The 19,719-nt window shown below is 66.7% G+C and overlaps 1 protein-coding gene across 11 annotated transcripts in view; it reads right to left on the bottom strand.

The window, feature by feature from the left end:
• Window positions 1-19,719, bottom strand: part of KCNH2 (potassium voltage-gated channel subfamily H member 2) — a 155,999-nt gene that overhangs the window by 94,618 nt on the left and 41,662 nt on the right. Inside the window, exon 1 of one of the 11 annotated variants that reach the window (XM_039524181.1) lies at window positions 14,832-14,851. The exons of 9 other annotated variants lie outside the window; for them this stretch is intronic. The gene's annotated coding sequence lies outside the window, so the exon portion shown is untranslated. Of the gene's footprint in view, window positions 1-12,240; window positions 12,298-14,831; window positions 14,852-19,719 lie in introns of those variants that run through there. One more of the 11 variants, XM_039524180.1, reaches the window with a different exon arrangement.

Genomic DNA, 19,719 nt, shown 5'->3' with positions numbered 1-19,719 from the left:
ATGGGGGGCCGTCCTTGGGGGCCAGGAAGGGGCGCATTGGGCAGATCTCCATGCAGCCCCCCCGGGGATGGCTCACCCAGCCGGGCAGGCTGTGCTGGGGGCAGGAACACAGTCCCAGACAGGCCTTGCCGGTACAGACAACAGGCCCCCCTTAGTTAGGTCCATCTGGGGCCCCCAGGGAAGCCACAGCCCCGTCGGGGCCCCTCTCCATTTCCCAGCCAGCTCCAAACTGAAACTCCCCCCAGCCTCTCACTCCGCCTGCCCCGGCTCCTCCCCCAGCCTTTGTCCTTTGTCCAGTGTCCCGGCAGAGGTGTCACCTGGCCTCCAACCCCCCTCCTGGGTCTCAGGTACCTCCCTTCCCCAAGGCAGACCCGGGCCGTCCCAGCCCAACTCCCCTGCCACCTCCCAGAGCACAGCCAGCCCAGCCCCACGGGCACACGGGGCTGCCCACATCCGGGCTTTATGCTGCTGTGCTAATCGGGGCGGACGAGGCTCCTGCAGCCGGGAGCTCTCCAGGGACAAGGGGGCAGCTCACCCCTCGCTCAGCCAGCCCCGGGCAGCTGGGCTCCGCACGGCCCCACTGGCACAGCCAGCGCAGGGAGACCCCAGCCCATTCACACGGGCCACGGGCCCTCGACACCTCTTCCCGGCCCGGGGCCTGAAGGGAGCCAGTGCCCCCTAGATGGAGCACAGTGGGCAGGCTGGGGGCAGGGCAGGGCGCAGAGCACCAGGCTGGGGGGCAGGGCGGGGCACCGAGCACCAGGCTGGGGGGCAGGGCGGGGCGCCGAGCACCAGGCTGGGGGACATGGCCGGGCACCGAGCACCAGGCTGGGGGGCAGGGCGGGGCACAGAGCACCAGGCTGGGGGGCAGGGCCGGCGCAGAGCACCAGGCTGGGGGCAGGGCGGGCGCAGAGCACCAGGCTGGGGGCAGGGCGGGCGCCGAGCACCAGGCTGGGGGCAGGGCAGGGCGCAGAGCACCAGGCTGGGGGGCAGGGCGGGGCACCGAGCACCAGGCTGGGGGGCAGGGCGGGGCACCGAGCACCAGGCTGGGGGGCAGGGCCGGGCGCAGAGCACCAGGCTGGGAGGCAGGGCCGGGCGCAGAGCACCAGGCTGGGGGCAGGGCAGGGCGCAGATGCCATCTGGGGCAGCCGCAGCTGTGCTCTGCCCGAGGGAGCCGTGGCGCGGGCAGTCGGCAGGGTGCCCGCTATCGGCCCAGGCAGGGCACACTCCCCTGCCTGCCGGCTTGCCAACGCGCAGTGGCTGGGGAAGGCTCCCTTGCCCCAGATGTGGCTGCAGAGCATGGCCACTAGCCCGCCCCACGGGCTGGTCCCTGGCACACTGCTGGCAGGGCAGGAGGCCCCTGCAGCTCACGGCCACGCAGCCCAACCCCTCTGCCAGCACCCAGGGGTACGGGGACCAGGAGTGGCGGGTTCCCCTGTCTCACGCCGTGCCTGGCAGCGAGGGTATGGCTGGCAGGGAGCCCCGGCACACAGTGCACCAGCTGGCACAGCAGCTCCCGCCCACCCGGGGAATCCCAGCCCAGCCGGCCACACGGGGCAGGCTGGAGAGACGGCTCGGCACTGCCCCGGCAGCCGGGGACGGGCGTCCCCATGGAGCCAGGAGGCTTTACAGCAGGGGCATGTGCCAACCTCAGGGAGCTCTCGCATGTTCTGGGGCCGGCCATGGCTGGGGGTCCCAGCAGGGGCTGGGGGGCCTGGGCGTGCAGATTAGCCACAGGCTGGGTCCCAGCAGGGGCTGGGGTCTGGGGCGGGGGGGGGGGGTAGCTGCCGGCTGGGGCATGCAGGGGGTGGGGGGTCCCAGCAGGGGCTGGGGGCCTGGGCGTGCAGATTAGCCGCAGGCTGGGTCCCAGCAGAGGCTGGGGTCTGGGGGCAGGAGTAGCTGCAGGCTGGGGCATGCAGGGGCTGGGGGGTCCCAGCAGGGGCTGGGGGGGCTGGGCGCAGGGATTAGCCACAGGCACATGGCCCCTCCGTGTGCTGGCAGATTTGCTTCCTCCTCGTCCTAATCTGCTCTGATCCCCTCTGAGCCTGGGGGCGTCCCTGGGGGGCACACACAGCAGTGCTGGCCTCAGGCCGGCCCAGCCCCCCACCGAGCCCTCCACACTCTGAGGTGGCGCCAGCTTCCCCCCACCCCCAGCGGAGGCCAGTGAGTGTGGGCAGCTGGGCAGATGGGCCCTCCTGCCATGGCAAGGCCGCCTGGCTGGGTCCTTCCGCCTGCAGGGCACCCCTGGGCACTCGCGGCTCTCCCACCTCTGGCAGGACGGCTGAGCCGTGTGCCCACACTGGCCAGCAGGAGCCCCACGGCCATGGCCTCCCCCTGCGGCTGGCCCAGGCCCAGCTAATGGGGAAGGGAGCCCCCCGCCCGCTGATCTGTCTGCCCCAGCCCTGGGCTCCCATAGCCCCACAGCACAGCCCTGCTCCCCCAGGCCTGAAGCCGGGGTCACAACCGCAGCCATGCAGTGGTGGGCGGGGCTGCGTCTGGCCGGAGGGGACCCTGCCTGGCGGGATGGGGGCCACATGGCTGGCAGGGGGCCTCCTGGCCAGAGGGAGCCGTGTGGCACCAGGAGCCTAGTGCTCAGATTTTATGCCTAACTACGGCTACAGCCAGAAGCGAAGATCATGGGAACGGGGCTGAGCCACCCCAGGGGCCCTGTGTGCATCCGTCTGTCCATCCCCAGGTGCCCTGGCTGCATCCGTCTGTCCATCCCCAGGTGCCCTGGCTGCATCCGTCTGTCCATCCCCAGGAGCCCTGGCTGCATCTGTCCCTCCATTCCCAGGGGCCCTGTGTGCATCCGTCTGTCCATCCCCAAGAGCCCTGGCTGCATCTGTCCCTCCATTCCCAGGGGCCCTGGGCATGAGACACGAAGTGGGAACGGTCTTAAGGTATCAGCAGGGGAGCCGTGTCAGTCTGGATCTGTAAAAGCAGCACAGAGCCCTGTGGCACCTTACAGACTAACAGCCGTTTGGGAGCAGGAGCTTTCGTGGGTGAATCCCCACTGCGTCGCATGCACCCACGAAAGCTCCTGCTCCAATACGTCTGTTAGTCTCTAAGGTGCCACAGGACTCTTTGCTGCTTTCTGAATCCTGTGTGGGTGCCTCAGTGTCCCCTATGCAGTTCTTAAGTCTCTAGGTGGTGGGATGGGGGGGGGGTGATTGTTGCAGAGCCCTAGAGGGCAGGGGTGATGGTGTCTGCACAGAGAATGGTGACACCCTGTCTCCTGGTAACTGATGGTCTGGGCCCCTCCCCTGCAAGGTGCCAGCTGAAGGCGCTGGAGACCAAAGAGATCAGGTGGCCTCCTGGCCCGGGAAGAGACAAAGGCCAGAGGAGGGGCTGGAGAGTTTCAGTTTGGGGCTGGCTGGGGAAATGGAGGGGAGCCAGACAGGGCTCTGGCGTCCCTGCCCCCTTGACTGACCTGCAAGACCTGTCTTGGACTGTGTTCCTGTCACCTCCTGTCGGGGGAGGGATGGCTCCGGGGTTCGAGCTACACCCAGGGGTGTGAGTTCAGTCCCTGAGGGGGCCTGGGGATGGGTCCCCCTTTGAGCAGGGGGTTGGACTAGATACCTCCTCAGATCCCTTCCAACCCTGAGATTCTACGAAATAAACCTTCTGCTTTGCTGGCTGAGTCCCGGGGAATCGCAGGGAGCCGGGGGTGCCGGGCCCGGACTCCCCCACACTCCGTGACACTGGGCGCCTTGGTTCCCGAGGCCCATCCTCTGCAAGAATCAGCAGGGGGGTTGGAGAACCAAGCGAGAGGTGGAGGCCAGGGGACCTGTTGGCCCAGGAAAGACACAAAGGAAGGAGGAGAGCACCTGGGCGTGACTGAGGGTGGGCTGCTGGAAGCTGGTCAGTCTCCTGCTTGGGACCTGGGGTGCGGGGGAGCCCAGGGCTCTGGATCCCCCCGAGATGGACTTGGCTGTAACTGCCGGTTTCCTGTGCTAACAAGCTCTGCTCTACGCTGGGCTCCTGATGACGTGTCACAGGCTGGCTGGGAGTCCCTGCTGGCTGCAGAATGGGGGGCGGGGCCCTTTGGGGGGGGCGCGAGGCTCCCCAGGGGTCCCATCCAGGGGGACTGAGCTCTCTGAGGTTGGACCCAGGAAGCGCCGAAGCTGAGAAGGCTTCTTGCCCTGGGGGGAGTGAGGCTGCCCCGGAGTCTGTCAGAGCGGTTCCTGGGCGGCCATGCCCGGGTGTGTCCGTCCACCCCCTCCTGCCCAGAAAGCTGGAGGAGGCGCTGCTCTCCACCCCCTCCAAGGCTGAACTCCCGATGCTGCCCTGACACGCAGGGTACTGCTCCCCCCAGTGCCCCCAGCCTCGCCTGGCACCCACGCCCGGCCGGTACAGGTCACTGTTTCTATTAGCAAGCCCAGAGCAGGACCCTGCTGCGCCAGCCACTGCCCAAAGCCAGAGCAGACGAGGGGCTGCCCCGAGTACCTGGCCCCCGACGACAGACTGAGCGGCGGGGAGCACTCCGCAGGCTTGCCAGCTGCCCCACAGCCCCTCCCTGTGCCCTGCACCCCCCCAGAGACCCTCGCTGCCCCCCGGGTGCCCCTGCATCCTCCCCCACTCCCCGCTCTGGAGCACGGCCCCCTCCACCACTCTCACCACCAGACACCTCCCCAGCGCACAGCGACGGGGAGACTTCACAGGGCCCAGAGGTTACAGACAGGGGAGAGGAGGGGCTGGGAGCCAGGACTCCGGGGCTCTCCCGGCTCTGGGGGCAGTGGGGGCTGGTGGTGAGAGCAGGGGGCTGGGAGCCATAACTCCTGGGCTCTCCCGGCTCTGGGGGCAGTGGGGGCTGGTGGTTAGAGCAGGGGGCTGGGAGCAGGACTCCTGGGTTCTGTCCCAGCTCTGGGGGCAGTGGGGGCTGGTGGTGAGAGCAGGGGGCTGGGAGCCAAGACTCCTGGGTTCTGTCCCAGCTCTGGGGGCAGTGGGGGCTGGTGGTGAGAGCAGGGGGCTGGGAGCCAGGAGTCCGGGGCTCTGGGGGTAGTGGGGGCTGGTGGTGAAAGCAGGGGGCTGGGAGCCAGGACTCCTGGGCTCTCCCGGCTCTGGGGGCAGTGGGGGCTGGTGGTTAGAGCAGGGGGCTGGGAGCCAGGACTCCGGGGCTCTCCCGGCTCTGAGGGCAGTGGGGCTGGTGGTGAGAGCAGGGGGCTGGGAGCAGGACTCCTGGGTTCTGTCCCAGCTCTGGGGGCAGTGGGGGCTGGTGGGTTAGAGCAGGGGGCTGGGAGCCAGGACTCCTGGGTTCTGTCCCAGCTCTGGGGGCAGTGGGGGCTGGTGGTGAGAGCAGGGGGCTGGGAGCCAGGACTCCTGGGTTCTGTCCCGGCTCTGGGGGCAGTGGGGGCTGGTGGTGAGAGCAGGGGGCTGGGAGCCAGGACTCCTGGGTTCTGTCCCGGCTCTGGAGGTAGTGGGGGCTGGTGGTGAGAGCAGGGGGCTGGGAGCCAGGACTCCTGGGCTCTGGGGGCAGTGGGGGCTGGTGGTGAGAGCAGGGGGCTGGGAGCAGGATTCCTGGGTTCTGTCCCAGCTCTGGGGGCAGTGGGGGCTGGTGGGTTAGAGCAGGGGGCTGGGAGCCAGGACTCCGGGGCTCTCCCGGCTGTGGGGGCAGTGGGGGCTGGTGGGTTAGAGCAGGGGCTGGGAGCAGGACACCTGGGTTCTGTCCCAGCTCTGGGGGCAGGGGGGCTGGGGGTGAGAGCCGGGGGCTGGGCGCCAGGACTCCGGGGCGCTCGCGGCTCTGGGGGCGGGGGGGGCGGGTGGGTTAGAGCAGGGGGCTGGGAGCCAGGACTCCTGGGTTCTGGCCCAGCTCTGGGGGCAGTGGGGCTGGTGGTGAGAGCAGGGGGCTGGGAGCCAGGACTCCGGGGCTCTCCCGGCTCTGGGGGCAGTGGGGCTGGTGGTGAGAGCAGGGGCTGGGAGCCAGGACTCCTGGGTTCTGTCCCGGCTCTGGAGGTAGTGGGGCTGGTGGTGAGAGCAGGGGGCTGGGAGCCAGGACTCCGGGGCTCTCCCGGCTCTGGGGGCAGTGGGGCTGGTGGTGAGAGCAGGGGGCTGGGAGCCAGGACTCCGGGGCTCTCCCGGCTCTGGGGGCAGTGGGGCTAGTGGTGAGAGCAGGGGGCTGGGAGCCAGGACTCCGGGGCTCTCCCGGCTCTGGAGGTAGTGGGGGCTGGTGGTGAGAGCAGGGGGCTGGGAGCCAGGACTCCGGGGCTCTCCCGGCTGTGGGGGCAGTGGGGCTGGTGGGTTCCATGGAGGTGAGGCACGCTGCTTAGGGCGTGACTGGCTAGTGCCCGGACTGGCTGCCCTGCCCTGAGCCCTCTGCCCGGCCCACAGGACCGGCAGCCATGGCAGCACTTGCAGCCCTTGGCCAGCAGATGGCAGCTTTGCCCCCCTGACAGCCAAGCTGGGGCTCGGCCCCGGCCTACGGGCAGGGAGGCAGATTGGTCCCGGAGCCGGCGCCACGTGCCCCCAGCGCAGGGACAGGCTCACGCCCTGCCCGTCCCTGGGGATCTGTGAGCCGGGCTCCCTGCAGGGGGCTGCTGAGTGCAGGGCCGGGGCGTGGGTGGGCGTGCCCGTCGCGTGCCCACTCAGCCACTGATCCGAGCCGCGGGCCACGCTGGGGGAGGAATCCCGGTGGGCACGTTGTGTGCACGCTCAGACTGCAGGCCCAGGGCCCAGGGCCAGCTCCCCCTCCCCCTGCAGCAGAGCCCAGAGCCTCTCCTCTCAGCCTGCCCCAGGACCAGCCAGCGCTGCAGAGAAAGGCCCAGGTGTCCGGGCCCTCCCAGCTCGATGGGGGGGGGGGGCAGGCCCCAAACTGGGGACACCCCCACCCCCAAGGAGAATGGGGATTGCCTAGCCTGTCAGGCAAAACCAGGATCTGCCACGTGCCCTCACTAGCAGCCCAGGCCAGGGCAATAGACACAGCAGGGCTGGGAAACCGCCCACCGGGGTGGGGCAATCCCAGCGCTAGTGCCGGGGCGCGGATCCCACCGACCGGGGTGCGGCAATCCCAGCGCTAGTGCCGGGGCGCGGATCCCACCGACCGGGGCGGGGCAATCCCAGCGCTAGTGCCGGGGCGCGGATCCCACCGACCGGGGTGGGGCAATCCCAGCGCTAGCGCCGGGGTGCGGATCCCACCGACCGGGGCATGGCAATCCCAGCGCTAGTGCCGGGGCGCGGATCCCACCGACCGGGGCGCGGATCCCACCGACCGGGGCATGGCAATCCCAGCGCTAGTGCTGGGGCGCGGATCCCACCGACCGGGGTGGGGCAATCCCAGCGCTAGTGCCGGGGCGCGGATCCCACCGACCGGGGCGCGGATCCCACCGACCGGGGCGCGGCAATCCCAGCGCTAGTGCCGGGGCGCGGATCCCACCGACCGGGGTGCAGCAATCCCAGCGCTAGTGCCGGGGCGCGGATCCCACCGACCGGGGCGCAGCAATCCCAGCGCTAGCGCCGGGGCGCGGATCCCACCGACCGGGGCATGGCAATCCCAGCGCTAGCGCCGGGGCGCGGATCCCACCGACCGGGGTGCAGCAATCCTAGTGCTAGTGCCGGGGCACGGATCCCACCGACCGGGGTGCAGCAATCCCAGCGCTAGCGCCGGGGCGCGGATCCCACCGACCGGGGCGCGGATCCCACCGACCGGGGTGCAGCAATCCTAGCGCTAGCGCTAGCGCCGGGGCGCGGATCCCACCGACCGGGGTGCAGCAATCCCAGCGCTAGCGCCGGGGCGCGGATCCCACCGACCGGGGCGTGGATCCCACCGACCGGGGCGCGGCAATTCCAGCGCTAGTGCCGGGGCGCGGATCCCACCGACCGGAGCGCGGATCCCACCGACCGGGGTGCAGCAATTCCAGCGCTAGTGCCGGGGCGCGGATCCCACCAACCGGGGTGCAGCAATCCCAGCGCTAGTGCCGGGGCGCGGATCCCACCGACCGGGGCATGGCAATCCGGATCCGGGGCTGTTTATACAGGGCTGTCGCCCCCCAGTGCTGAGATGTGCCACCCTGGGCTGGGCCCAGCCGCGGGGGCACCGGGTCCCAGCATGGCTACAGCTTGGGGCAGCCCAGCTGGTGACGGGGAAGCAGCCGTGCTCTGGCTCCAGAGAGTCTGGGCTCGGGGCTCAGCCCAGTGTGCTGGGGCCTGGCCTCTGCAGCAAAGCCGCTGCCCAAGGGGCTGCTCCAAGCTGTGCTTGGCAGGAAAAGGCAGCGGGTGGCTCCCTCGCCAGCCAAGCGCCGCATGCCACAGCCAAAACACACGACGCTGCCGGGTGGTATGTGAGGGCGCTGCCAGCGCAGCAGGGCCGTGTGTCACGGGACAGGCCCCCGCCGAGCACACTGTGGCTCAGAGCATGGGGCCGGGAGAGCCAGGGGGCCCGCGCCCCACGCCAGAGAGAATGGGCAACACGGGACACGGTCCTTTCCCCTCTGCAGCCAGTGGGGCTGGCACGAGGGGGCTGGCCTGAAGGCCCAGGACACGGATTCCATCCTCAGCCTGGTGCTGGTGCTGGCTCCGGCTCCGGTCCAGTTCCATGAGGCGCATGGGCTGGCGGCTCTCGGGCAGCCGTGTGGCCACCGCGCAGAGCGCCCGGAGCCAGGCGCGTTGAGCAGGGGAGGGGGCGTGCTGGGGACGGGATACCCCCCAGTGGCAGCGCTGCAGACACTCCTCTCCCTCCCAGGCGGCCAGAAGCTGCAGCGCTCACATCCCGAGCGGAGCTGGGCCCCATCTCCTGCCGCCCCCCCAGACCAGCAGCACTAGAGAAGCCCCCCACGAGAGCGCAACACCCCCCCAGGCCCAAGACACCAGGCCAGCAGCTCAGGCAGAGCCCCAGAGCAGCGAGGATGGCGCCAGCTCCCTGCCCAAAGCACCCTCAGGCACCCAGCCCTCCCCCAGGGACACGCGCAGAGTCACGGCTGGGGGGGGGGAGCTGGGCACAGACCCCAGGCAGCGGCGCAGCCACAGAGCCAGGAGAGCAGGGGCCAGAGCCCTCCTCTGGCCAGCCCCAGCCCCAGCCCCAGCCCCACGAGCCGCTCGCCCAGCGGAGGGGTGAGGACGCAGCACAAAGCCCACCAGGCTCCCGCGCCCCAGAGCAGAACCGCAACATGCCGCGGGGGGCACGGCCTGGCACCCCACGCCCTGCAGCACCAGCTCGGGCCTGCAGCCTGCCCGGCAGCACAACCCGGCCCGGCCTCCGCTGCCTGGGGAGCTGTCTCAGCTCTCTCCGGCATTGCCACGGGGGCCAGCTCCGACTGTGGGGAGAGCGAGCCCACAGCCTGCTGCACCGCGCCCCCCGCCGAGCCCCCGCCCTGCTTCCCACAGCCCAGCGCCCCCTGCCGAGCCCCTGCCACACTGCCCGTGGCCCAGCGCCCCCTGCCGAGCCCACAGCCTGCTGCACGCGCCCCCGCGAGCCCCGCCCCCTTCCCGCGGCCCAGCGCCCCCCGCCGAGCCCATAGCCTGCTGCACCGCGCCCCCCGCCAAGCCCCTGCCCCTTCCCATAGCCTAGCGCTCCCGCCGAGCCCCGCCCCTGCCAAGCCCATAGCCTGCTGCACCGCACCCTGCCAAGCCCCCACCCTGCTTCCCGCAGCCCAGCGCCCCCTGCCGAGCCCACAGCCTGCTGCACCGCGCCCCCCGCCCAGCCCCTGCCCCCTTCCCGCGGCCCAGCGCCCCCCGCCGAGCCCCCGCTCCCTACTCAGCCCCTGCACCCCGCCAAACCCTCACCTCGCTCCCCGCAGTTCAGTGCCCCTGGTGGGCCCCTGACCCACAGCCCAGAGCCCCCCACAAAGCCCCCCCCCCACTCCCTGCAGCCCAGCATCCCCTGCTGAGCCCCCGCCACGCTCCCTGCAGCTCAGTGCCCCCAATGGGCCCCTGCCCCACAGCCCAGCGCCCCCACCAAGCCCCCGCCCCACTCCCTGCCATGGGACATGGCTCCCCCCCCTTGCACTGCACTGGGCCCCAGGGTCAGCACTGCGGGGCGAGCTCCCAGCCGTGCACTTGCAGTTACTCTTGTTCTTCTGCCCCCCGGCCATGGGCGCTGGGGCCTCCCCGAGAGCCGCTCAGGCCTGGCTCCCGCAGCCAGGGAAGGGTTAAGCATGTGCGGCTCCATTTATCACACTCCAAATGCAGCTCTGGCTGGCACGGCTATAAATATCCAGTGGGAAAGGAGTGTCCAGGCGATGCTGCCGCTGCAGCATAACCCCCCGCCCCTCCCCCATGGGCACTGTGCCCCGCAGAGGGGCTGGGACCCATCAGAGCCAGCCAAACAGTGGGGGCAGGGGGAACAGGTGCCATTCACCTGCGCCAGAGCCCGAGGAGCCGGGAGACAGGCCCTGAGCGAGGAGACAAAGGGGCCAGCACTGGGGAGGGACGGAGAGGAGTGACACTGAGTGGGGGGGATGTGGGGCCTGAGCCAGGTGACGCAGGGTGGGGTGGGGGGCCTGAGCCAGGTGACACTGGGGGTGGGGATGGGGGGAGGTAACGAAGTGGGAATGGTCTGTAACACATTTATGAAGTTGGTGTGCCAGCGGGCCAGGGCTGGGCGCTCGCAGGGCAGGGCAGGGCTGTGCGCTCGCAGGGCAGGGCTACGCTGGAAAAGCTGCAGCGGTGCAGCTGTTGTGCCCCAGTGCGGCTGCCCCGAGGCCAACAGGAGAGCGCAGTCGCTGTAGCAGGGGGAGGAACTGTCCCCCCGACAGCACTGCCGACACGGGCATTCGGTGGGTGTCAGTGTAGTGCCCGCAGGGCTGGAGCTTCCCACCCCACGTGACAGAGCTAGCGCGACATACATGTGCCGTGTCCAGCTGGCCGAGGACCCGGGTGTGAATGGCACGTAGCTGTCTGCACTTTGCTCGACACCCGAGACCTGTAGCAGGGTAACTACGCCGTGCAGGAGTGTGAAAATCCCCCCACCTGACCCCCACGTAAACAGCGCTACGTCACGGCCACTGCCCCGGGGAGCTGGGTGACACAGCAGGGGATTTTCTTGGGTTCTCAATGGTTTGCATGCAGAGGGGGTGGAGAGGGAGTTCGGTGTTGCAGAGGACAATGGCCTGGAGAATGGAGACCCCAGCGACTGGTGACCTGGTGAGGTCACCGGGAGGCCCAGCTCAGGAGGGGAGCAGCCGGTTCCGGCCAGAGGGGGACAAAGGGCCGAGGCGAGAGGGGCCCGGTGACCGGAGCAGCCGGTTCCGGCCAGAGGGGGACAAAGGGCCGAGGCGAGAGGGGCCCGGTGACCGGAGCAGCCGGTTCCGGCCAGAGGGCGACAAAGGGCCGAGGCGAGAGGGGCCCGGTGACCGGAGCAGCCGGTTCCGGCCAGAGGGGGACAAAGGGCCGAGGCGAGAGGGGCCCGGTGACCGGAGCAGCCGGTTCCAGCCAGAGGGGGACAAAGGGCCGAGGCGAGAGAGGTCGGTGACCGGAGCAGCCGGTTCCGGCCAGAGGGGGACAAAGGGCCGAGGCGAGAGGGGCCCGGTGACCGGAGCAGCCGGTTCCGGCCAGAGGGGGACAAAGGGCCGAGGCGAGAGGGGCCCGGTGACCGGAGCAGCCGGTTCCGGCCAGAGGGGGACAAAGGGCCGAGGCGAGAGGGGTCGGTGACCGGAGCAGCCGGTTCCAGCCAGAGGGGGACAAAGGGCCGAGGCGAGAGGGGTCAGTGACCGGAGCAGCCGGTTCCGGCCAGTGGGGGACAAAGGGCCGAGGCGAGAGAGGTCGGTGACCGGAGCAGCCGGTTCCGGCCAGAGGGCGACAAAGGGCCGAGGCGAGAGGGGCCCGGTGACCGGAGCAGCCGGTTCCGGCCAGAGGGCGACAAAGGGCCGAGGCGAGAGGGGCCCGGTGACCGGAGCAGCCGGTTCCGGCCAGAGGGCGACAAAGGGCCGAGGCGAGAGGGGCCCAGTGACCAGAGCAGCCGGTTCCGGCCAGTGGGGGACAAAGGGCCGAGGCGAGAGGGGTCAGTGACCGGAGCAGCCGGTTCCGGCCAGTGGGGGACAAAGGGGCGAGGCGAGAGGCCCGGTGACCGAGCAGCCGGTTCCGGCCAGAGGGCGACAAAGGGCCGAGGCGAGAGGGGCCCGGTGACCGGAGCAGCCGGTTCCGGCCAGAGGGCGACAAAGGGCCGAGGCGAGAGGGGCTGGTGACCGGAGCAGCCGGTTCCGGCCAGAGGGGGACAAAGGGCCGAGGCGAGAGGGGCCGGTGACCGGAGCAGCCGGTTCCGGCCAGAGGGGGACAAAGGGTGGAAGGGAGAGGCCCAGGCAGCCTGTTTACCTGGGACGGAAGAGAAAGGCCGGAGCAGGCGCTGTTGGGGGAGATGAGATCGGATGATCGGCTGGAAGGAGGGGCTACTGGACTGGACAGAGAGCAGCCAGAGCCCCCCTGGATGTACTGTGCTGAGGCCCCCCCCGGCCCGAGACCTAGATGTGCTGGGCTGGAGAGGGGGAGCAGGCAGAGCCCCCCTGGCTGCAGGGGGACTGGGATGTGCTGGGCTGAGGGAGGCCAGGCCTGAGACCCTGAGAGTTTCCTGAGCTGGGTTCAGACGCTCAATAAACCCTCCTGTGTTACGCTGGGGGAGAGTCGCTCCGGGCTAGAGAGCAGGGGGCATCAACCCCTCTGGGGGTGGGGAGATCGGGGGGGCATTGCTCCCTCTGGGGGTGAGATGGGGGGGCCATCGCTCCCTCTGGGGGTGGGGAGATTGGGGGGCCATCGCTCCCTCTGGGGGTGAGATTGGGAGGGGCCATCGCTCCCTCTGGGGGTGTGGAGGTCGGGGGGGGGGGAGAAGGGCTCTCACACTGACGGGGGTCCCCCCGGGGACGGGACGGAGCCGAGAGAGCCCGAGTCCGGGACGGGGGTGACGACAGGGACGGGAGGTTCGGCCATGGCTTTCGGGGGGTCATGGGAAGCAGTCGGGGCTCTCACCCGCACTCTGACCAAGGAGGCCGCACAGACAGACGGACGGAGCCGGACCCGAGGGTTCCCCACAGCCGGGCTGGGCTCGGGGCTGGCCAGGACGGACCCTGCTTCACCCTTCACTGCCCCGGGCTGCCCGACGGGCCCCTAGGCCGGGCGCCAGCTAACGAGTGAACCCGGCTGTGCCCGCGCTGGGAGCGTCCCTGCCGGGGCTGGGGGAGGGGCCCTGATCCCTGCGAGCGGCCGAGCCTCCCTCAGGGGCTGTCTCGGGGGACTCGCTGCCCGGAGCTCACGGGGGGGGGGGGCAGCACCGGGGGGCCAAGTCCCCCCAAGAACCGAGCGCCCCACTGAGAGCCCACAGCCCCAGCACCCCACAGCCCCGCTCACAGCGCCCCACTGAGAGCTCCCAGCGCCCCCCAGCCCCACTCACAGCGCCCCACTGAGAAATCCCAGCCCCAGCGCCCCCCAGCCCCGCTCACAGCGCCCCACTGAGAGATCACAGCCCCAGCGCCCCCCAGCCCCGCTCACAGCGCCCCACTGAGAGCTCCCAGCCCCAGCGCCCCACGGCCGCCTCACAGTGCCCCACTGAGAGCTCCCAGCCCCAGCACCCCATGTCCCCACTCGCAGGCCCCACTGAGAGCTCCCAGCACCCCATGGCCCCGCTCACAGCGCCCCACTGAGAGCTCCCAGCCCCAGCGCCCCACGGCCACCTCACAGTGCCCCACTGAGAGATCCCAGCCCCAGCGCCCCAGGGCCCCCCTCCCCGGCCCCACTGAGAGCTCCCCGCCCCAGCCCCCCATGGCCCCGCTCACAGCGCCCCACTGAGAGCTCCCAGCCCCAGCGCCCCACGGCCACCTCACAGTGCCCCACTGAGAGATCCCAGCCCCAGCGCCCCACGGCCACCTCACAGTGCCCCACTGAGAGCTCCCAGCCCCAGCCCCCCCCACCCTGGCTCACAGCGCCCCACTGAGAGCTCCCAGCCCCAGCGCCCCACGGCCCAGCTCACAGCACCCCACTGAGAGCTCCCAGCCCCAGCGCCCCACGGCCACCTCACAGTGCCCCACTGAGAGCTCCCAGCCCCAGCACCCCATGGCCCCGCTCACAGCGCCCCACTGAGAGCTCCCAGCCCCAGCGCCCCACGGCCGGCTCACAGCGCCCCACTGAGAGCCCACAGCCCCAGCACCCCACGGCCGGCTCACAGCGCCCCACTGAGAGATCACAGCCCCAGCACCCCACGGCCCCGCTCACAGCGCCCACTGAGAGCTCCCAGCCCCAGCACCCCACGGCCGGCTCACAGCGCCCCACTGAGAGCTCCCAGCCCCAGTGACACCACAGAGCTGTAAGGATAAGGCCTTTTCCTGTAGCCATATTGTCTGAGGCCTTTGTCTGCAGCCATATCCGGAGAGCAGCAGCCATCAGCCAAGCAGCAGAAAGTCACATCCCCACATTCCACCTAAATGACATTAAAATAATGTCACATCGGGCTGTTAAGAAGGGTCCTGTCCTAGTAGCACCCACCATCATCAGATACAGAAACGGGGCTTAAGATGGTTAAAGAAAACTTTCTTTGATGGCGTCTGTCCGGCAAGAAATCACTTCTCAACAGCTGTGGCTGTGAAATCCCGACTTTACTATCGTTCTGTCTTTACGGTCCCCATTTCTCTACGGTTTATCCGTCTGCTCTCGGTCTAGTTTGTGAGTGTGGCTGTTACAGAACTGATTTTGCTAGGTGTAAATCAATGAAGGTGCTGGGTAGGATTGGCTAAAGGATTGTTTGACAGTATGTCAGGATGGGTTAGAGAATTGCTTCGGAATCATTTAGTGAAATGGCTGGTTAAGGTGCAGCTAAGCAGGACTCAGGTGTCACTATATAAGCTGGGGTCCAAGGAGGAGACCAGCGGAAGGAACAGAAAGATAAGAAGGAAAGACCTGGAAGACGAAGAAGAATTCACCTCTAAGTCACAGCCTAAGATCAAAGCTGCTAAGAATCCTCTGCCCGACCGTGACATGCAGCACCCAGAATCCAGACGAGACGGACCTTGCAGGGAAAGTCCGCCTGCCTGATCAGCATTGGTGAGCATGGTGCTGTGTGCTTAGCATGTGTATTCTGCTTGGTAACTGTTAATAAATAGAGGATAAGGATATTACTGTGCAAGGCTCTTTCACTGGGAAAAGGCCTTGAAAAAAGACGGTTACTCACCGTTGTAACTGTTGTTCTTCGAGATGTGTTGCTCATATCCATTCCAGTTAGGTGTGCACGCGCCACGTGCACGGCTCGTCGGAAGATTTTTACCCTAGCAACACTCGGTGGGTCAGCTGGGCGCCCCCGGAGTAGTGCCGCTATGGCACCGGATATATACCCCAGCCAACCCAACGGCCCTTCAGTTCCTTCTTGCCGGCTACTCCGACAGAGGGGAAGGAGGGCGGGTCTGGAATGGATTGGAGCAACACATCTCGAAGAACAACAGTTACTACGGTGAGTAACCGTCTTTTCTTCTTCGAGTGCTTGCTCCTATGCATTCCAGTTAGGTGATTCCCAAGCCTTACCTAGGCGGTGGGGTCGGAGTGAGACGTGGCAGAGTGTAAGACTGCTGAGCCGAAGGCTGCATCATCTCTGGACTGTTGCACCAGTGCGTAGTGGGCCGCAAAGGTGTGGACAGAAGACCAGGTAGCCACCCGACAGATGTCCTGGATGGGGACATGGGCCAGGAAGGCAGCCGAAGAAGCTTGCGCTCTCGTAGAGTGAGCAGTGAGGCGGCTAGCTGGCACGTGAGCAAGCTCGTAGCATGTCCGGATACATGCTGTTACCCAGGAGGAGATCCTCTGAGAGGAGACCAGCTTGCCCTTCATGCGATCGGCAACCGCTACGAACAGCTGGGGCGAACGCCGGAAGGGTTTTGTTCGCTCTATGTAAAACGCGAGGGCCCTGCGGACGTCGAGGCTGTGAAGCTGTTGTTCACGACGTGAGGCGTGCGGCTTCAGGAAAAAAAACAGGAGGAAAATGTCCTGGTTCACATGGAAGGCCGACACCACCTTAGGGAGGAAGGCCGGGTGTGGCCGAAGCTGTACCTTGTCTCCATGGAAGATGGTACACGGTGGACCAGCCGTTAGGGCGTGAAGCTCGGAAACTCGTCTTGCTGATGTTATAGCAACGAGAAAGGCCGTTTTCCATGACAAATAGAGAAGGGAACAGGTGGCCAAGGGCTCAAAGGGGGCTCCCATAAGCTTGGCTAAAACTAAGGTCAAATCCCAGGAAGGTGTAGGACACCGTATCGGCAGGTACAAGCGATCTAGTCCCTTAAGGAAGCGGGAAACCATCTGATTGGAAAAGATGGACCGTTCTCCCACGCCAGGTCGAAAGGCGGAAATTGCCACCAGGTGCACCTTCAAGGAGGAGACCGCGAGACCTTGCTCCTTGAGAGACCAGAGGTAGTCCAGGATCGTAGGAATAGGGACTGCGAAAGGATTGAGACCCTTCTGATCGCACCAGAGTGCGAAACACTTCCATTTCGCGAGGTAGGTCGCTCGAGTGGAAGGCTTCCTGCTTTCCATCAGGACTTGCTGCACCGCCGCAGAGCAGTCACGCTCCGCTCGTGTCAGCCACGTAGGAACCAAGCTGTAAGATGGAGGGACTGCAGGTCCGGGTGGCGAAGCCTGCCGAAGTCCTGTGTTATCAGGTCCGGCCATAAGGGGAGAGGAATGGGATCCCGTACCAAGAGCTCGAGCAGCAGTGTGTACCAGTGCTGTCTCGGCCAGGCTGGAGCGACGAGTATGAGGCGGGCCCTGTCCCTCCGGAGCTTGAGTAGCACCCGGTGTACGAGGGGGAACGGAGGGAAGGCATATAGGAGGTGACCCATCCAGGGGCGGAGGAATGCATCCGATAGGGAGCCCTGGGAGCGACCCTAGTAAGAGCAGAACCGGTGACATTTCCTGTTCGCTTTGGAGGCAAACAGGTCTATTTGGGGAACACCCCACCTCTGGAAAACTGTGTGGATAACATCTGGGTGAATCGACCACTCGTGGGAGAGGAATGACCTGCTGAGATGGTCGGCCAACGTGTTCTGCACTCCTGGAAGAAACGATGCTACCAGGTGAATAGAGTGGGTTATACAGAAGTCCCAAAGGTGTATCGCTTCCGTGCAAAGCAGGGAGGAACGAGCCCCCCCCCCCCCGCCTGTTGACGTAAAACATCACCGTCGTGTTGTCCGTGAAAACGGCCACGCAGCGCCCTTGGAGATGGGCGTGGAAGGTTTGACACACCAAGCGAATTGCCCACAGCTCCCTGACATTGATATGAAGGGAGAGCTCTTGGGGCGACCAGAGACCCTGGGTGTGCAGGTTGTCGAGGTGTGCACCCCACCCCAATGCCGAAGCATCCGTGGTCAGTGTGACAGATGGGTGGGGTGGGCGGAATGGAACTCCGGCACACACTACCTCCGGGTTCAGCCACCAGTTGAGCGGTTCGAAGGTTGATCTCGGGACTGTGACCACCATATCTATGGAGTCGCGGTGCGGGCGGTACACCGACGCCAGCCAAGTTTGAAAGGAGCGAAGACGCAGCCTCGCGTACATGGTCATGAATGTGCATGCCGTCGTTGTCGGAAAGGACTGTAGGTCTCGGACAAGGGAAGCCAAAGTCTGGTGCCGAGGTTGAGGGAGGCAGGCCCTGGCTAAATTGGAATCCAGGACCTCACCGATGAACTCCACCCATTGTGTTGGAGCTAAGGTAGACTTTTCGGCGTTGATCATAAGGCCTAGCCATTGAAACAGGCCTAGGATCTCGGCCATTTGACTTGTTACCAGTTGGCGGGAAGATCCGCGGATCAGCCAGTCGTCGAGATACGGGTAAACATGTATGCGACGACGGCGAAGGGCCGCAGCCACCACTGCCATGCACTTGGTGAAGACCCTCGGTGCCGTGGAGAGGCCGAATGGGAGCACCGTAAACTGGTAGTGCATGCTGTTGACGACGAAGCGCAGATAGCGTCGATGAGGGGGGTAAATCACGATATGGAAGTATGCGTCCCTCATGTCGAGGGCGGCAAACCAGTCTCCCGGATCCAGGGAGGGGATAATGGTCCCCAGGGTTACCATGCAGAACTTGAGCTTGACTAGAAATCTGTTGAGCTCTCGGAGGTCGAGGATTGGCCGCAGACCTCCCTTCGCCTTGGGGATCAGGAAATAACGGGAGTAAAATCCCCTGCCTCGCATGCCTTCCGGCACCTCCTCTATGGCACCCAAACTCAACAGAGTCTCGACCTCTTGTAAGAGGAACTGCTCGTGAGAGGGGTCCCTGAAGAGGGACAGGGAGGGGGCGAAACAAATTGGAGTCGGTAACCAAACTGCACCGTGCGGAGCACCCAGTTGTCTGTTATGTGGGACCACACCAGCAGGAAGTGGGAAAGACGGCTGGAAAATAACGGGGAAGGATCCAGTAAATAAACTGGTGGGCCGCCCTCGGGCGTCCCCTCAAAAGTTTTGTTTAGGTCCCGGGGGGGGAGCTTGGAGGGCGCTTGGGGCTGATTTCCCCGGTTGCCCGATGGTCTACACTGATTCACTCTGCCCCTGCGCCTATTATCGGGGTGCGGTCGGGGCTGGTTGAACGGGCGGTATGGCTGTTGCCTGAAGAATCTCCGCTGGGTAACCGGCGTGTGCATGCCCAGGGAGCGGATAGTGACTCGACCATCTTTGAGGGTCTGCAGCCTTGAGTCTGTTTTCTCGGAAAACAGACCCTTGGTGTCAAACGGTAAGTCCTGGATAGTGTGTTGGACTTCCGGTGGTAACGTGGAGGCCTGCAGCCATGAAATCCTCCTCGTGGTCACCCCAGAGGCCAAGGTCCTGGCTCCTGAATCCGCGGAGTCCAGAGAGGCTTGGAGTGCCGATCGGGAGGCTTTCTTACCCTCCTCAATAAGGGCCTTGAATTCAGGGTGGGAGTCTGACGGCACCAGCTCAGCGAACTTTGAGAGAGACAGCAAGGTGTCATGGGTGTATCTACTGAGGAGAGCCTGCTGGTTGGCAATCCTCAGTTGGAGACCACCGGCTGAATAGACCTTCCGTCCCAAAAGATCCATGCGCCGGGCCTCTTTAGATTTTGGCATTGGAGCTGGCTGCCCATGGCGCTCACTGTCATTAACGGACTGCACGACCAGCGAGTCTGGAGCTGGGTGCGTACACAGATACTCATAGCCTCTGGAGGGGACCGAGTATTTCCTTTCCACCCCCCGAGCAGTGGGAGGGGTGGAAGCCGGCGACTGCCAAATAGTATCTGCATTTCTCTGGATGGTGCGAATGAAGGGCAAAGCCACCCGAAGAGGCGCCTCCGCCCCGATTATGCTGACCACGGGGTCATCATCCTCTGCCACCTCCTCAACGGGCAGGTTAATGTTTTGTGAAGCAAGTCCTGGTGGGCGCGGAGGTCAATCGGGGGAGGGCCCGATGACGACGCGCCCGCCACCGCCTCATCCGGCGAGGAAGACGATGACAGGCCCGGGACTAGGGTGTCCGGTGGTGGCTCGTCAATGTGCTACGCAGCCTCCGCGATCGGGGGATGCTCGGCAACAACAGGCGGCTGAGGTTCCTCTACCAATGACTAGGGAGGAGGTCTGCTGACCGTAGCCTCAGGCGCCCTGTGGACGGAAGTTCTGGGGCCCTGAGAGGGGGGTACCCCTTGCGCCTCATGATAGGCCCATGGGGTCCATAAGCCCCATTGGGGGGGACCCTGGTCCTGGCCTTGAGGATCAGTGCGTGGATCGGCTACACTGTCCGCTTGCGAGGAGACGGACGGCTGACGCGAAGGCCACGGCGGGGCGGAGACACTGTGGGATTGCGCCATCGACGACG

The sequence above is a fragment of the Mauremys reevesii genome, linkage group 2 (assembly GCF_016161935.1).
Source record: "Mauremys reevesii isolate NIE-2019 linkage group 2, ASM1616193v1, whole genome shotgun sequence".
Classification (NCBI taxonomy): domain Eukaryota; kingdom Metazoa; phylum Chordata; order Testudines; family Geoemydidae; genus Mauremys; species Mauremys reevesii.
Note: the sequence above shows the minus strand (reverse complement) of the source record. Positions and strands in the feature narration are given on the sequence as shown.